This window comes from Corvus brachyrhynchos, unplaced genomic scaffold (genome assembly GCF_000691975.1).
Source record: "Corvus brachyrhynchos isolate BGI_N302 unplaced genomic scaffold, ASM69197v1 scaffold310, whole genome shotgun sequence".
NCBI classification, from domain to species: Eukaryota; Metazoa; Chordata; class Aves; order Passeriformes; family Corvidae; genus Corvus; species Corvus brachyrhynchos.
In genome coordinates this window covers 192,917-211,245 of record NW_008236213.1, presented here as the reverse complement: position 1 = coordinate 211,245, position 18,329 = coordinate 192,917, and positions in this window count along the sequence as shown.

Below are 18,329 nucleotides of genomic sequence, written 5' to 3'. Positions count from 1 at the left end.
GCCTTGAGAGACCTGGTCAAGTGAGAGGTGCCCCTGCCCGCAGCAGCAGGGATTGGGACTAGATGGTCTTTAAGGTCTCTTCCAACCCTTAACATTCTGTGATTCTATGATTCTGTGACCTCATTTCTAATAAAAAATCTTACATTTTGCTCCTTGGTAAATTTTTCATAGCTCTCTCTTTTCACCAGTGTGTGATATAGGCAAATATTTAAAGAATATGTCTTCCAAAGTTGCTTGGCATTGGCTTATTTACAGTAGTGTATGAATTTCTCAAACAGCGAAAAATGCAATGTGCTCTATAAGATAAACTTCTTGGGCTGGTCAGCAAATTAGACAGAAAAGCAGGCTTAGCCCTAACAATAGCTTGAATTTCTGCGGTCCATGAATGGTGATCATATCCTATTCATTTTCCAAGGAGAACTGTGGTTTTGTAAAGCAAAATCTCCAGTAGCCTTTCTGGAAGGGAACCTAAGTGGCAAACAAAATAATCAGTATTACTTATTGCTGCCACAGTCCAGAGCTCAACTTCAGTATCCGGAAGAAGGCAGAGACCAGGACCGAGCGGTCTTTCTCAATCCCTTTCTCCATCTTCTAGGATATTCAACTCATCCTGTTCAAGACCCCAGGGTCTCCATCCTCATGATCTTGACCAAACCAATCCAGAAAGCAGGCTTTCCATAATATTGCCCCCACCCCTAGAATCAACATGAATAATATTTCAAATGTGGAAAACTTTTCCTCACTTCTTCCTTTCCCACATTTTATTGCTTCTCTCCTGTCATGTAATAAGAGCCTTGCTCTGGCAGTGCTGTGTTCTCTGCAGCCTGCTGTGGGTTTCTGACCACAAAGACAAAAAGCAACCCTTTAAGCAGCCTGTTATTGAAAAGGATTTGACAAATCTTTGAATAGTTTGCTTTGCATGTTGAGCTAGTCTTTCTCCAGCAGTGTTGCTGCTGGTAGGACACTGAAAGACAAGCCTTAGCTGTGTTTGCTCTCAGGGTTTAAGATATTTGCACCCTCCCATTGTTTGGCCTGCACCTTTACCAGAGGTTACTTCCCACATAGCAGAGATAGTTGAAGAAATATATATATGTATCCTAGCCTGCTTTCTTAGCTTAAACGGATGATAAAAATGGGTGAGAGCTGGAACATCAGACTGTGATTCAGGGAGGAAATAAGATGCAAGTGCACATTTGCTTCTGCCTCACACAGAGGGACACAGAAGATAACCATGGAAAACCCTTTTGATTGCCACAGCAAATGGCACAACTAATCTGAGATACCCAGCTGGTAAAGGTACATTTCATTTTTATTTTGTGGGTGATTTTCTTGTTCTGTTCTCCAGGATCCAGTTCACTTCAGTCAACTTCTTCTTTTTTACACAAAAAGCTTTTGTTTTTATTTTAATACTGTATAAGCCCTGTCAAATCATTGGTTTGTTCTTCCATAATAGAATTGATTTCTACAGAAAATGAGTCACAGTGACTTAAAAAATGAAAATCTAAGTAATCTGAAATGCAGTAAAAGAAAAAGAGAGAGGCATTGTAGCTTGTAACAAAGCTTTATGTTACAAGAAAAAATGCTTTCTTAAAAAAAAATTCTCAGAAAGGTATTTTCTTATTTATTATTAGGAGTTAAAAGGGAGTTTTCCATGATAAAAAGGGGCCTCTCTTCTCTGAAAAATTTTCTCATTTGCAATTGTTATTCAAAAGGTGCTTGCCTGGTCCTTTCAGGGACATGTTTATAGGCTTGCTCCTTCAAGAGTGTTTGCAGTGTTATGCAGCTTGTTATCTCACTTGCTTGTTGGCCTACAAAGATCACAGTCAGGCACCACAGAGCAGCATCCTGCCACCCTGGTCTGCCTAAACTCTTGAAAATATTTACAATTGGACATTGCAATTTGACTTCAATAACTAAATTTTAACTAGTCCGTAGAAACATATAATTAGCACATCCTGCAATATAATATTTTAAGAGGAAATCAGGGAAAGGGGTGGGGCAAGGATTTCTGTACAGATTATGCAAGTCTGGAAATACAGGGGGTGGTATCACTGCACTGAATCTTTCTCCCACAAATAATCAGGTTTGCTCATTCCTAAGGAGGACACTCTTTTCCCTATTACATCCAAGCAGCATTGATGGGTGGAAAGCTGATGACTGTTGAGTTGATTGATATTCCCCTTGCATAAATTTCAATACATCTCCTTGCCTTGTACACTGTATGTAAATTTACTGTCTTGGTCCTAGATTAGCTACCCAGAAATAGAAAGGAAACCAATTGACAACTGTTCATTTCAAAATTCTTTGTATGACTATTACAATGCAAATGGTCATGCAGTCGTAACATCAGAGTAATTAGGAATCCATCAAAAAAACTTATGTCTTAATATAAAGGACCACAACTTTACCTTAGCAAATATAAGTAGAAATATTTTTAGTTGTCTTTGAGACCTGAAAATTATGCCCTGAAATCTTTAAGAGTTAATTTACAATGAGGTAATAAAATGTCTCTTCCTCCTGGCCAGTTTTCCCTCCTTCAAAAATGTATTCACCCACCTTTCCCTCTCCTGAGCTTATGGAGCACACTTCGGAGAATTTGAGGCTGTATGGTATCATTTTGGAGTGGTTCTGCTCAGCCAAAAGAAAGGAACTGGATGCCCACAGTGACCACATAGCAAATTTGCTTTTTAGGAAAACACCTCCAAGTTCTCATCTGCCATCTCATTTCTCAACAGAAGGGTGATGTGGGTCATGGAAATGGGTGAGGCTCTGCAAGGAATTTAACAGCAGTGCTTTCTAGCCCATTCATATAATTTTAGATTCCTTTTTTGTCTTCTTCTGGTCTCCAAGATAACAGCCTGCAAAAGAAAATATTCGAGGTAAAATACTTATTTACTGGGGAACATAATAGTTTCAGCATACAAAAGCTCAAAATAGTGTCCAGTTTCATTGGAAGTGTTCTGAAGAATTACAGCGTCTCTATTACTTTTTTTATTAAAGTATTTGGGTTGATGCTTTTTGTACAGAAAAAAAAAAAGTAGGTAATGAATAAAAATGAAATCATCTGCTTGATGTGTTAATCACTTTATATTACTTCCTCTGGCTTGTTTTTGGTTCTGTTTCCAGTGTATATTGAACAGCCCCTTGGATGTGATTGTGGTCTTACATTAGTTTCATGCCTTTTTCAGACTCAGGGATATTACTGTTCTACTGGAAGAAACAAGACTGTAATCAGGTTTTCCATCTTTCTTTATAGTACAATTGTCATAAAGGATTTGTTGTCTTTATAGCTCACAGTTTTCTTTATTGGTCAATATGCAAGTGATTGGTGCCTTTATGCTCTGTTCTACTTAGCTGATCTCCACTGATTATCTTATATTTGGATAATTTTTTTTGTTAAAATAGGTAATGAAATTAGGCAAAGGCAACAGAAAACCACTAAAGAAAACATGCTAGACTTTCTGCCTATGAACATTTCTATTATAGAGCTTCACTGAGACTTCTGATGTCTATGTAGGAGATTAATTCTTCTTGACCTGCAACTGCACGAAGACACTTAATTTACAGAAGAGATTTAAGAGACTAATACACACTGAAAAAAATGGAACAGTTATTGAATACAAAAAGTATTTTTAAAGTGGGTATGTGTCTCTATTCTCTTAATATCTGACTGGGAGGCACTCAGATATTAAGGTGAATTGAGGAGGCCAATTCAAAATCATGTATATTGACAATGTTCATCTATATTCATGAATGGTATTGCCTATCCCATTTTCATTTTAGTAACAATTTAGATTCAAATTTTGTTTTAATTTTACAGCATTAACAATAGAACAGGGCATTTAAGGAGGGACAAAAGCTGCATATGGGGAACCAGGATCCACGGCGCCATCACCCCTACATTTTGTCCAGAACTCCTCCCTTGGGCCTACGCCGTGGAGGAGAGAAGACTTGCGCCCAGCATTGTTCTGTCAAATCTTGCCCTCCTGGCATCGGGAATCCCTGTCCCGAAACAAAACACAGATGGGAAGATCTGAAATGTTTCCATCTTCAGAGATGCTTACAGAACAAAATAAGCTGGGTCTTCTGCACATTGTAGCATTGAGCTTTCTCAGAGCTTTTTCTTTCTCCCAGAAAATCCTCCAAAAGGGCCACAAAGTTGTCTTGTTTTCCTAATACATTGCATTGAACTTCAGGGCTTGTCTTGTGGGGATTTTTCTGGAAGTGTGCTGTGGTAGTTTGTTCCATTGTGGTTTTTTTCCTGGATTTCAGAGATAGAGGGCTTTCAAATACACTGCAGTACTACAGCTGAGAGATGCTTCATTTGCTTTAAGCGATTATGATGTGTCCATGGGACCTGCCTGAAAAAATGTACAAATTCTGGTCACTTCTTTTCTAGAAACTTATTCTTTGACAGTCTGCTCTTCTATACTGTTGCTGTAATTGACTTTTCCCTTTAGCACTAGTTTAGTGAAAATGTTTTTTAAAACCCTTGTCACAGAACGGCTGTTTAACTTTTAGATTACATTTTCAATGGCTTCTATTTATTCTTTTAATTGCCTCTCTAGTTTCAGATTGTTTATAAGCAAAACCACATTGCTTTTCCTTCTCTGTCCACCTCGGTGAGAGATGTAAACTCTTGGAGCATTCAGTCTTCTAAAACTCAAAGGACTTGGAGACAATTTATCCTGTACATTAACATTAAAGCAACCAATCTCTGAATGGTTTTTAGCATGCAAGTGCTATTTACTGTAAGCTAAGCTTGAAAAAAACTATTAAATTAATTGACTTTCTGTGTCTCTCAGTGCACTTTTCCTATTTCTTATTATTTTTTGAAAATATTTTTAAACAAAAATCCAATGGGACTGTTTTGCCTTCAGCTGTCTGAAAGTCAAGACTCTACATTTATTTCTGCTGGCACTTTTTCCATTGTCCTGCTCAGACAGTGCCCTGAACATCAAAGAAATTTTATTTTGATAGGGAATTTGACATTTTTAGATAACATGTTTGGCCCACGGAGGGCCTTAAGTTAGACAATTAGAGAAGCAGAGAGAAAGTGTTGCTAAACACAGGAGGTTTTATTCCAGGTTTATAAAAGTCCTTTTCTTCCCTCCTTTCCCTAAGGAATGGCTCACAGTTAAAACAAGAGAATCAAGTAAGAGCCAGTTTGTAGGCTTGTTTTTCAACCTCATGCTGATGGACAAGTCTGCAGGCATTTTGTAGCAAGCATGGAGATCCATAATCCAGGCTTTCCATTTTTAACAAACCCACATTCTTGTGCACCTCTTTGCATCCCTGACAGAAGTACTGGGGTATTTCTGCAGCAAGTGTTTGTCACCTCTTGTAACTGGATTTAGGTTGCCAATTTCTTCCCTGAAGAAGTAATGTTATGTCTGAGACATATAATTTTAAAAAATCCTTCACAAAGTATATACCTCTGCATCTAAAGTCAGCAAGACACTCTTTTCCCCACTTCTACCTTTCTCCTAAAAGCTGAGTGACCCCTGAGGTGAGGGCCTAAACTGATTCTTTAACACTTCAGAGAGGAAATTTCAGCCATCAGAAAGGCTGGTCATGGAGCATAGTGCAAGCCCTGTTTCACAGCACAAAGCCTGTCACCTTTCGATGGGAACTATGCAGAGCAACTTGTGTAATGGCCCAGGCCATAGACTATGGGCTACCTGTTGCCTGCCTTGCACTGCCTCATTACTAGTTTTAAAAATCTTTCATTTTACACTGCAATATTCGTGACCTATGCCCTGATTCTGCTCCCACTGAAGTTCAGAACAGCTTTATAATTGATTTAATACAAGTAGAATGAGGTCCTGAATCTTTTCAGTTGTAAATTCTGTTAGTCAGATGAATAGTTTTATTGTGTATGAATTATCCATCCAAACACACATTGGTTCCTCAAAGCAGTTTTATCCATTAAGCCATCTTCAGTTACAACGTTAGTGTAAGTTTCATCTCACCTGAATTCTGAACGCACCGTAATCATCAGCAGTAGAAGAAAACATGGAGGGTAGAAGATTGACTTTGTCTAGATGCATTAGCCTCTTTGAAATTTTAATTTGAACTGTTTAGTGATTATGTGCACAACCTCTCTCTGTTCCTTCTGTGCTATACTGCTTTCTCATTTTTCAAAGCTTTATCCGAATTGCCTTCACATGAGTAGCTGGAGGGAAAACTTGTAATTACTCTCATCTTCGGATAATCCTACTCTTTAAAGAAAATCGCAACAGTTACATCCCTCTTCTGTGTCTTGACTTAATGAAATGGAAGAATATACTCAAGAATTCTCCAGCAACAGTGGCTGTGGCATAGATGCAGCCCACCAGTTAGACATCTCCATGGGGTCCACGCTCCTAAACATTCACCAGTAAGCATCAGACTTTAGTTCTTGAGGAAAAACTTATTCAGCAGGTACTTGGGCAGAAGCAGTCAGACTTTCTCTTTTGTAAATCAAGGCACACCTAATGTTAGACTCCACAGGAGAAGCAGTGAGAGCTGCCCCGTATGTTATGCTCTTTTATGATTCCCTATAGTACTCCACATCTGCCTGCAAGTCCTCTGGCTGGTCGATCTCCTTCACACCAGAACCCTATTTGTACAAAATTTGTTGAATCCTGCAAGATTTGCATAACTTCAAAGCTGTCTGGTCTGAATGGTCTCAAAGTCCATTCAGTCCTGTTGATTAATAACAAATACTGCTAAGCATAGTAGAGGTCTGCAGCTTTCAGTCTGTATAGCAAACTAGGGGAAAAAAAGGAAAAATCACCTGTGTCATTAGAGATCCAGGACTGTATCAACAATCAATGAGTAATATACTAGAGGTATGAGAGCTTGCACAGACCTGATGTATTTCTTCAGGAAAAGCATTGTATTTCTTTCACAGGCCAGTGCCGTGGAAGTAAACACCCTTTTTCTCCTGCAGGTAGAAGCTGCTGGTACAGCTGAATGATAGCCATGTTTCTGTGCCATCCTGCTGCTGGGGAAGCAGTAAGCAGTACTTCCAAGGTGACAGATGCTCAGCAAGGGTGCAGGGAGACTAGTCTACATTTGTAAGGAGCAGAGGAGCTCCTGCACAGTCTTGTCTATCTGGCCCTGGACAGCAGTCAGTGGTTTCCCCTCCTTCCAGGGCAGCAGCAGAGGTGCCCCCTACAATATTTCAAATAGCACTAGACATGTTTCACAGAGGTGCTCCCTGCAGAAGTCTAATAGCACCCATATTCTTTTTTTGAATTTTTTAACATGATAGCTCATGTTTGAAACTTACAGAAGGACTGACTTTCATGTCATTGCCTTCGTACAGCTCAGTGACAGCTCCACTGAAATCAGTGATGCTCTTTTCTACAGGAGCAAAATCATGAAGGTTAGCACTAGTGTCCTCAAGTATCCCTGCACCAAAAGATTCCATCCTAATGAAGAAGAGGATATATTTCATCCTTAAGGAAAACAAACTGAGCCTTTTAAGATTTATATTGTGAATTTTCCAAAATAGAGCATTACAAGGATTTCAGGATTAAAGGTTTCCTGTAAGTACATAAATTGCCACATGACATGTCCAAGGATTCTGATTTAGCTTACTGTTTGTCAGTGATACTGTCTGCCAATAACGGGGGAAAATCATTGTTTCTAGCTTCTGTCAAGTAGTTAATTTCCATTTGTAAAAGGCAATTCATTTTGATGCTAACATTTCAGTTATATACAATGTATATAACTGAATACAACCTTTGCATTCGGACTTTCCCTTGCAACTTGAGTGTTTCTATGACAAAACAGCAAACATCCAAAGCAACTTGATAGAGTGCAGAGGGTGCTCTTTTTAATTACTGTTTTACTTGTCTCCTTGATCTCACTGAATAAATAAAATTAAAAATAATTCACTCTCTGTTATAGTTTAATTAACACGGACCCTAGAGTACCCACACATTTAAAATGGATTCATCTCTTCATTACTTAACCATAGTTAGGTCTAAAGAGAAGAGAGGACCTCCTGATACAATATTCTAGGCCTGCTGACTCTGGAGGACTGCCCTCAGGCTAGATACCAGAACCAAGTCAGGTTTTCAGCTCCAAGCACTCTGCAGCTACTGCAAATGCTGCAACCTGCTCAAAGCAATTTGGTTTTTAAGAATTGAGGGGTGGGGATCTTCACAAGAGAGTTCTCAAGACCATGCTAGATAAACACATAAACACAGACACTAACAGTAAAAGATGTTCACATCTCAAGAAGCCTGTGAACTGTATAGCTTAGAATGAGCATTGGAGGACAGTGATACAGCAGATAAGCAGGAAAGCAGAAAAACAGCTCACCAGTATAATTTTTTATTTTCTGCCATTCTTTCTTTTTGCTTCCCAAAATGGTCTCTGAGCGTACATGAGTGTGTGACCAGAAATCTGACTCTGACATTTTAGTCACTTCTTGCTTGGCTGTTGTTCGAGCAGAAGAATGGGAAGCAAGAAGAATGCTGCTGCTTGCTTTTTCAACTTTTCTCCTCTATTAGCACTATGTCCTTTACTGGAAATTGCCTGGAGGGTGCATTTGAATACCAGGTAGCCAACCAGCACAGGGACATAAAAGTAATTTATTTGCAAATAGAAGGGAGAAAGATACATGTTGGAAGTGAAGTGAAAAATGTGTCCAGTAAAGTCTTTGCAAGAAATACTCAGTAGAAAATGAGTGAAAACAACTAGAAAATGTAAGGTCATTATGGAACTCATCTGAGAGCATAGATCTGCTAATGAAAAGTACAGATGGTATAATATTAGAAGTCATTATTAATAAAGAAATATTGAAATATCATGCAGAAATTGCTACATGACCTCAAGGGATAATTCGGGCTGATTAAATGAATTCATACAAGGTTCAAAATAATGTAAATGTAAGAAATTCCTAGAACGTTTTTTATAACCTCATAGAATATCATTTCGAAATTAAAAAGGCATGTTAGCTAATGCCAGACCCTATAATACCATCAGTGAAACACAGCCACTAAACAAAGCAAGTGCTTTCCTAGAATACAAGAGAAAATATTTTGTGACAGAATTATTAGTGCCATTGTGGCAGATATTAGCTGCAGCACTTCTTGAATTCCACCTACAGTATTGTCATGAATGTGAAGATTAACTCAGGGTGTGAAAGGTACTGTGAAAGTCTGCCAGCATGCAGATAAGACTAAATGAGTCTGGACCACTTGATCTGCTAGACTGAAGGATAAGAAAAAAAGGCAACTAATGTCTGTCAATAGGTTGATAAACCAAAGTGGAAGACAAGAGTTTTGAGAGGGAAGATGAAGCTGACATTAGGACATGGGTAAAATTGCCGTGGATAAATGCAATTTTACCACAGGCAGGAGGTTGCAAAACTACACCTAGTGCAATGTGTAAGCAAGCACCTTGATACCAGCAGAAAAAGTGATGGCAATCAGATGAAGTCCCTAGCGACCGGAAAAAAGGTAATATTGTACCCATATTTAAACAAGGTAGAAATGAGGACCGTGGAAATTACCAGCATGTCAGCCTTACTCACCTCTGTGCCTGGGAAGATGATGGAACAGATCCTCCTAGAAGCTGTGCTAAGGCACATGGTGGACAGGGATGTGGTTTGAGACAGCCAGCACAGCTTCACCAAGGGGAAATCCTGCCTGACCAACCCAGTGGCCTTCTGTGATGGAGTGAATACATCAATGGACAAGAGAAGGATTGCAGATGTCATTTATCTGGACTTCTATAAAGCCTTTAACATAGGCCCCCCACAATCTCCTTTTCTCTAAATCGGAGGAATTGAGATTTCATGGGTGTACTCTTTGGTGGATCAGAAATTGGTTGAATGGAACATCCAGAGAGCAGTCATCAATGGCTCAATGTCCAGGTGGAGATCAGTGACAAGTGCTGTCCCTCAGGGATCCATACTGGGACCAGGACTTTTTAATAGGCAGTGGGATCAAGTGCAACCTCAGCAAGTTTGAAGAGAACACCAAACTGAGCATTGTGTCTAACACAGCTGAGGGACAGGATGCCATTCAGAGGGATCAAGACAGGTTAGAGAAGTGGGCCCATGTGAACCTCAGGAGGTCCAACAAGGTTAGCTGTGAGGTATTGCACCTGGGTCAGGGCAACCCTTGGTAACAGTATGGGGTAGGGGTTGAAGGGATTAAGAAAAGCCCTGCTGAGAAGAACTTGAAGAACTTGTGGATGAGAAACTGGACATGACCCAGCAGTGGGCACTTGCACCCTGTACTACCAATTCCATCCTGGGCTGCATCCAAAGCCGTGTGGCCAGCAGGGCAAGGGAGGGAATTCTGCCACTCACCTTAACTCTGGTGAGATTCCACTTGGAGTGCTGCATCTGGCTCTGAAGTCTTCAGCACAGGAAACACAAGGACCTGCTGGAGTGGGTCCAGAGGACAACCATAAAAATAATTAGAGATATGAAACTCCTCTCCTACAAGGAAAGGCTGAGGCAGTTTGGGTTGTTAAGTCTGGAAAAGAGAAGGCTCCAGGGACATATTATTGCTCCATTACTTAAAGGGGGCTTATAAGACAGATGAGGGGAGACAAACATTTTAGCAGGACCTGTTGTGATAGGACAACAAGGGGTAATGTTTTTAAACTAAAAGAGGGCATATTCAGACTAGATAAAAGAAAACATTTTTTATGATGAAGGTAGTGAAACCTTGAAAGAGGTTTCTCAGAGAGGTGATAGATACTTCATCCCTGGAAACATTCAAGGTCAGGCTGGACTGGGCTCTGAACAACCTGATAGCTCTTCAGAGAATTACCTGGCACTCCTGGTGGACAACAAGCTGTCCATGAGCCAGCAGTGTGCCATTGTGGCCCCTAGTGGTGTTCCTCAGGGCTCAGTATTGGGGTCATCCTGTTTACTGTCTTGACTGATGATATGGATGAGGGGATCAACTGCACCTTCAGAAAGGTCATAAGCCACACGAAGCTGGGTGGACAATTGATCTGCTGGAGGGCAGGAAGTCTCTGCAGAGGGATCTGGACAGGCTGGATCGATGGGCCAAGGCCATGACGTTCAACAAGGCCACATGCCAGGTCCTGCTCTTGGATCACAACAACCCCAGGCAGCACCACAGGCTGGGGCAGAGTGACTGGAAAGCAGCCCAGTGGGAAAGGACCTGGAGGTGCTGGTGACAGTGGCTGAACATGAGTCAGGGTGTGCCCAGGTGGCCAAGAAGGCCAATGGCATCCTGGCCTGGATCAGCAATCGTGTGGCCAGCAGGACCAGGGCAGGGATTTTCCCCCTGTGCTGGTGAGGCCACACCTCGAGTCCTGTGTCCAGTTCTGGGCCTCTCACTTCTGGCGTGAACACTGAGGTGCTGGAGCGAGTCCAGAGAAGGGCAACAGAGCTGGGGAAAGGTCTGGAGTACAAGTTCTGTGAGGAGCAGCTGAGGCTGTTTATCCTTGAGAAAAGGAGGCTCAGGGGAGACCTTATGACTGTCTACACCAGCCTGAAAGGAGGCTGTAGCCAGGTTGGGGTTGGTCCCCTCTCCCAGGCAACCAGTGACAGGACAAGAGGACGTAGCTTCAAGCTTCACCAGGTGAGGTTCATGTTGGACACAAAAAGGAATTTTTTCATGGGAAGAGTTGTTAAGTATTGGAAAGGGACTGCCCAGGGACAATGGAGTCACCATCCCTGGACATGGCACTTAGTTCTGGGCTACTCAGGAGAAGAGAGACATGGAGATCCTGGAGCAGGCCCAGGAAAGGGCTACAAAGATGATGAGGAGACTGGAGCATCTATCTTATGAGGAAAGGCTGAGAGAGATGGGCCGGTTCAGCCTCAAGAAGAGACAACTGAAAGGGGACCCAATCAATCCCTATGAGTATCTGAAGGAAGGGTGTCAAGGGGATGGAGCCAGGCTCTTCTCAGTGGTGCCAAGCAATAGAACAGGAGGAAATGGACAGAAACTGGAGCACAGAAAGTTCCACCTGAATATGAGGAAGAACTTCTTTACTGTGCAGGTGAGCAAGCACTGGAAGAGAGAGGTTTTAGAGTCTACTTCCCTGGAGATATTCAAGAACCATCTGGATGCACTGTTGTGCTGTGTGCTCTAGCATCACCCTGCTTGAGCAGGGAGGGTCAACCAGACAACCTATTGTGCTACTTTCCAACTTTATCCATTCTGTGATTCTATTATTTTGAAGATGTCCCTGTTCATTGCAGGGTGATTTGACTAAATATTTTTTCAAGGTCACTTCCAACCAAAACCATTCTGTGAGTCTATGAAAACATATAACATGAAATGTGAGAGGGAGACAGATGTGGGATGGTGAAGGACTGATGTCTATTGAAGAGGTGTAATAAATTCCTTTTAAAAGTGTAGGATGGCAGAATATCATTGAAACATTGAGAAGGATCCCTAAAGGTCAGCAAGGTCAGTCACTACTCAAGTGTTACCACAAACACCAGATCAGGCCAGTCACTGCTAACTAAAGAAATCCCCTTGCCGAAGGATTGCTGCAAGCATCTAAAGAAATTAATTATTTATTAATTTTGCCCCTCAAAACATCATTTGCAGTAGTGGAATAGCTCTTCAGTACTAAAGTACAACCTGCATGAGAAATAATTTTCCAGTTGTTATCTCCTTTTTCCATGTCATGTCAGTGTTTGTCAGCTGTGCTCTGCAGACACCAATGGTAGTCTCAGAGTTTTACAGGACTGAAGACCTGGTGTTCCTGTAAGACTGGCTTCCTACATAACTGGTTTGCAATCTGTGGCCTAGACACAGGCAGTACCTTTCCAAGAGTTAACAGGGACAGTTTGATATCATCTTCAGTTTGACTTGGTGCCTCAGTTCCCCCTTCAAAAAGAGAAGTTGTATAAAATAAGCTTGTAAATCCTCCAAATACCAAAAGGGAAGTGGAAAAGAAGAGGGGGAAGTGGGAATGAAGAGCAGGGAGTGAGAAGGAAGAGAGGGGAGTGGATAAAAACAATAATGTACTATGGCAAGGGAATTTTCTCCCCACAAAAGAAACGTATTACTGCAGAATACTTGCCTCTTCCTGTCGACTTGGTTCAGCACTGTTCTGACTTATGTACTGGAGTCTGTCTGGTGAAAAAAAATGTTTGGTGGAAGAGAACGGAGGTGTTATAATGTTAAGTTATAATGCCTCATCAGTAGTGATTATTCTTGTTTCATGAGTCCTTTGAAATCAAGCTCTGAGGGTTGCTCAAATTGGATTTGCCCAGTTCACTCCTCATGCCTGCAATGCAACTGTCATTTGCATGAGTTGAGCCAGGATAAAAAGATTAAGAGAGCTAACACTTACTCCAAATTTTCCAACCCTAATTGCTTAAAATAGCAATCTGTCACTACATACCGAAGCAAAAATGTTCTTCAGTGGTGTTACACCTAGGGACATTGGAGACAACTAGGCTTCCTGAACCCAGTGTCTGGAATTAGTGAATTATAGGCAAACTCCAAGCAAGTAGATTTCATTTACTTATTAACTTTTTTGCCCATTACTTCTTGTCAGGATGAAAAGTTTATAAGGATGTATGGAAACAGTTGCCATGATCTCATGCACCCAGGAAGGATCAGCCCTGGGCAATGGATGGCAGCCAAACTATTTGCCTTTGCCCGACCAAGGTGGGGCTGTCCTCCCTCCAAAGCCAGTGCAGGAGCTGGTCCATGGGGCTTCAGCAGATAACCTCGTCATGGTGGGGCTCTGGGAAACTCCACCCACTAGGGGACAGAGGAAGACAAGAACCACTGAAAAGAGGCTGTGTAAATTTGGCAGTCCAGATCCCTGCGCACCAAGATGGAGGCTGCAATTGGAGTGGGGGTTACAGACTAAACCCAAAGAGGTATCATCTGCAGCAAACTATTCAGACTTAGATCAAAATTTTCTCAAAACTGAGCTTTGTTTCAACATTCTTACAACAGAAACATTTTTAAAACAGAAAGTTGAAACTATTGGTGGCACTGAAATATTCCAGACTGCAGGCTCACAGAAGGAAAAAATATGGTTAGAAACTTAATTTTCTGTTACAAAAGCACATGAGCAGAGGAAGTTCCAGATATTCAATGTATTTCTTGAATGCCTTCTTCAGTTATTGAAATACCAAACACTCAAGCACTGTCATGTGAGAGTGCCAAGAAGAAGCAGGGAAAGTCACTTTGGTCTGAAATTAAGTAAAACACTTACAAAGCTAAATAAAACAGTTTTATTCCTATAGGTCTTATAATAGTTTCCATCTACAGCCCTTGGTTCCTCAGCTTTGGTTTTCAAAATTTAAAGAGACTATTCCCATGTTGACTACTACCCACTGTGGTGCAAGCTCTTAATTTGCATGAGTAAATCCTGACACAGTCTGGAGCCTGTGACTGACTTAAGCAGCAGACAAACTCACTCTGTTTATGAGAAGCTTTTTAGTTCAAAGAGGTCAGCTGATTGTTATAGTGCCTGCTAATTGCAAGTATCAGAGTAGCACCATGAGGAGGGGGTAGAGCCTGGGTAGTGTGGGAACTATAGCCAGTACACTATGCCTTGCACTGTTCCAACACAGAAATTACAGGATGAAACACTGCAAAGAGAAAAAAAAATCACTACTGAAAAGAAGTATTGCATCTTCCATGTTCAGCAGAGATAGCAGTCCCAACTCCCACTGTTCAAGTTTCAAGGACTTTGGCAAATCTGCAAACTACTGAACTTTGCATACAATGACTAGCCAAGGGCACTCAAATGGCCAGTTTACATTTCTAACTGCCTGTTTGGGTAGCCAAAATATAATTTGCCTATGCTATCAGACTAGATGTGTGTGCAAACCCTGACATACGCAGCACTTAAACTGTACACAAAGCTTTGAAGGTGCAGAGCAAGGAACAGCAAGGGCTGCTGCAGACAAGCAAGGGGCCAAGGGCAACCCCAGCACAACACACACCTTCATCCACGAGGCACAGTCCCACAGAGACTGTGCACATCATGCAGAGCCAGGTGTTAGTGACAGGGTCCATCAACAGTCCCAGACACAACACGGAGCTCAGTCAGGAGCAAAAGAAATGATGCCACAGATACAACTGAAGGCAAGACTGCAATGTGGGTCCAAATTCCATCCTGCCGACATGGCCAAAGGCAGGACTGGAGACAAGCTGCAATATATGCCTGGGTTCCATTCAGGAAACACATTACCTGTAAGCATGTCTGAGGCCCATGCAGGAGACGAGTTGGAAAAACGGACATTCCTAACTTAGCTCAGGCACAGACGGCATTCCCAGGCCTGAGGCCAAATGAGACTCCCACACCCGGGGACATGGAGCAAGTTCCATGGTGGAGGCTCAGACAATAACTCCCTTTGGGGTTATTAGCACACACTGAAATAGAGCCTGCCCCTTCTTTATGCTTATATGGAACTACAAAAAGACATTAGGTTTTGTCCTACTGACATTTTTATATGCAAATGCCTTGTGAACCCAGACATTGGACTAAAAATGTATTCAAGACTCCACTAAATTTTAAGCCTTACAGAGAGGTAGTAAATGGATAGGTTTCTTACAACATCTAGGCAGATTACTGTGAGCCTGTCAGATCTTCTGTATTTGATTTTGTCTCAATTACTTGGTCTCATGCCAAGACATCTGTATCGCTCAGACATTTAATGCAGTGCAGTGAAGTAGCCTCCATCTAGGATTTCTCAAGACAGCTCCTGTTCCCTTGCTTCACTGGCATCCTAGCAGGGACCATGGCTATGGCCAGAGCAGGACAGGTCTAAGGTGTGGTGCTTCCACTGGAGAGACAAGGAGTACAGCACACAGCAGAGCTTTGGGTTCAGAGAAGCTTCTGTAGGAAATAGAGCCCCCACCCACAGCAACACACTGTCACTGTCTCTCCAAATTGTAGGACCAAGAGAGTTTGTCTGGGCTGGAAGGTCAGCAGCATGAATTACTGGGTTTTTACAGAGGTCCTCCATTCCTTTTGCAGTGACTTTCAATTTTGGTAAGATAGCAAGGCAATCCTAGCAGCAAAATGGTCTAATCTTCTCAGTCATGGGCAGCGTTAAGCTCTGGCAGACACTTGTGCATCACTACAGTCTGTATTTTATCAATGGTGCTTAACAAGCTATTTGCAACTTCCTAGTTACTTTCAGCATGTTACATGCTACTTCAAATTAGAGCTGTGAGAGCCAGAATTCCTGACAGGTTTGATCACTGCTCTTGCCATCAATTTGCAGAGATTATAAGAAAGATATCATTGGAGATTTAAGGGATTGCTTTCTAGAGTAATTCTGAAACGACAGTTAATGTGCAGAGAGCTTTGCATCATACTCTCCCACCCCCCACAAAATTATGTACAATAAGATATGCTGTACATACAAAAATATAAAAGTATATAGTGAAACCTGTTCAACTTGTTAAGACAGACAGATAGATAGATATAGATATTATTCAATTTTACTAATACATATATCAATTTTGATGCTACAACATTTCCTATCATTCACTTCCTCTTGTGAGTGTATAGAGAACAATCAACAACAAGTTGATCAACAACAAGTTGATCAACAACAATCAAGAACAATCAACAACCAGTCTGGAAAAGCATCACACATATATTAGAGTACCAGACTTGTGCTGGCTATAGCAAGGAAAATACAATATATGTTTCTGAAACAGCTTGTGGTTTGTTGCACTACATTTCTGCTTATGCAGAAACATGAGCATGACCCATGAATGATGGGCCAGAGGCTCCTTTGATAGCAAGGTTCAACAGCAGGAAATAAACAAGCCAAATCTTGGTTTCAGCTAAGCAGTACAGTAGTAACATAACTGGTATTTGGGTTGATCTAGGTTTTAACGGTGACTTTCTCTATGGTAATGTGTACCTGAAAGCCTCCTTCATTTAGAAATTAAAAGCTAAAAATAATTAAATAATAGAACAAATGATACACTCAAGTTTTACCAAATGGAAAATAACTGCCTAAAAATGGCCTGGGTTTCTGGCATTTTCCATATACCAAAAAGCTTCACCTCAGAGTTAGGTTTCCATAACAAGAAAAGTGCTGTTGTTAATCTGTTTTAGAACACAATTCTGGCAGCTTCACAGTATGTTTTATATGAGGGGGTATGAGGCATTAAATAACAGTAGTATCAATTTTTCATAAGCTGACACTGCTTGCATGAAAAAAATTCAACTGTAGGTGTGCAACTGTCTTGATCTATTGTTCCACCACAGCAAAGGGCAGTCAGCCACCAAGAAGTAACTGGATTAGAACAAGAATTAATTCCTTAATGCCAAACCAGATAAAAGTTTTAAACAGCAAGGTACCTCACATCCTTTGTATGAAAACACAATGCTCACAATTCATTGTAAGAAAAATGAATAAAACCAACTTTTAGGATTAGAACATATATTCAGGAGGTTAAAAGATGCTCTTGAAATGAAAGGGCATCAGGACAAGGGAGGAGCTACTCAGAAAAAGGCTTAAGGTTTGAGCAGAGTGGATTGGAAGCACGTCTTCAGGAGAGACTAGGTTTTATCCAACCACCTGCTCTTCTGAGATATATATTTATTCACTTGCCTGTCTAGAGACAGAAAAAGCTGTGCTTTTAATCTTGCTTCGTTGCCTGCACAGGCAATTTCATTTAATTGGTGTTGTGTTTTCTCTTCGATAGCTGTGCTGCTTTGGGAGGTAGTCTTAGTTTTATGCACATAATTCTCAGCATGACCACCTTCTGAAGTTACCAAGTACACCTAGCCTTTTTCTTTATTGCTCTTTTCAGAGTTTTCTTTCATTGCATACTGCAGTTGTTGTGTGACAGCTACACCTTTTTTATCCCCCTTTTTAACTTCATATTTTGTCCATACAAAGTGTTGATGAGGACTATTACTTTTTCTTTTTTCTTTTGTGTACTGAATTTTGTCTGTGTGTGTGTGCTAAAGCCTTGGGTGTTTTAATATGAAGTGGGTAAGTACACATGTTTTCTGTTGAAGTTACTGAGAACCTCTGAGATGATGAGGTCAACCTGCAGCTTGATCTCCCATGGAGCTAGTGATAGTAAAAATGAGCATTTTAATTACTTCTGATTTTCCTTCCCCTGCATGTCTCCCTATCAAATTAATTCACACACAGAAGATAGCATTATCAGGTGTTAATTATTGGAAGAGTAGCACCGGGACAATCAGGCAGACTTGAATGGCCAAACAGTCATATGCATACATAAATAACTTAGAATGAGAGATATATATTTCTATTCTTGACTTAATGGTCATGTTTGAACCATGGTATGTTTTTAACCTGCACATCTTAACAAGTATAAGAAAACAAGCTTGCAATTTTAAGAAAACAAAGTTTTCAAATC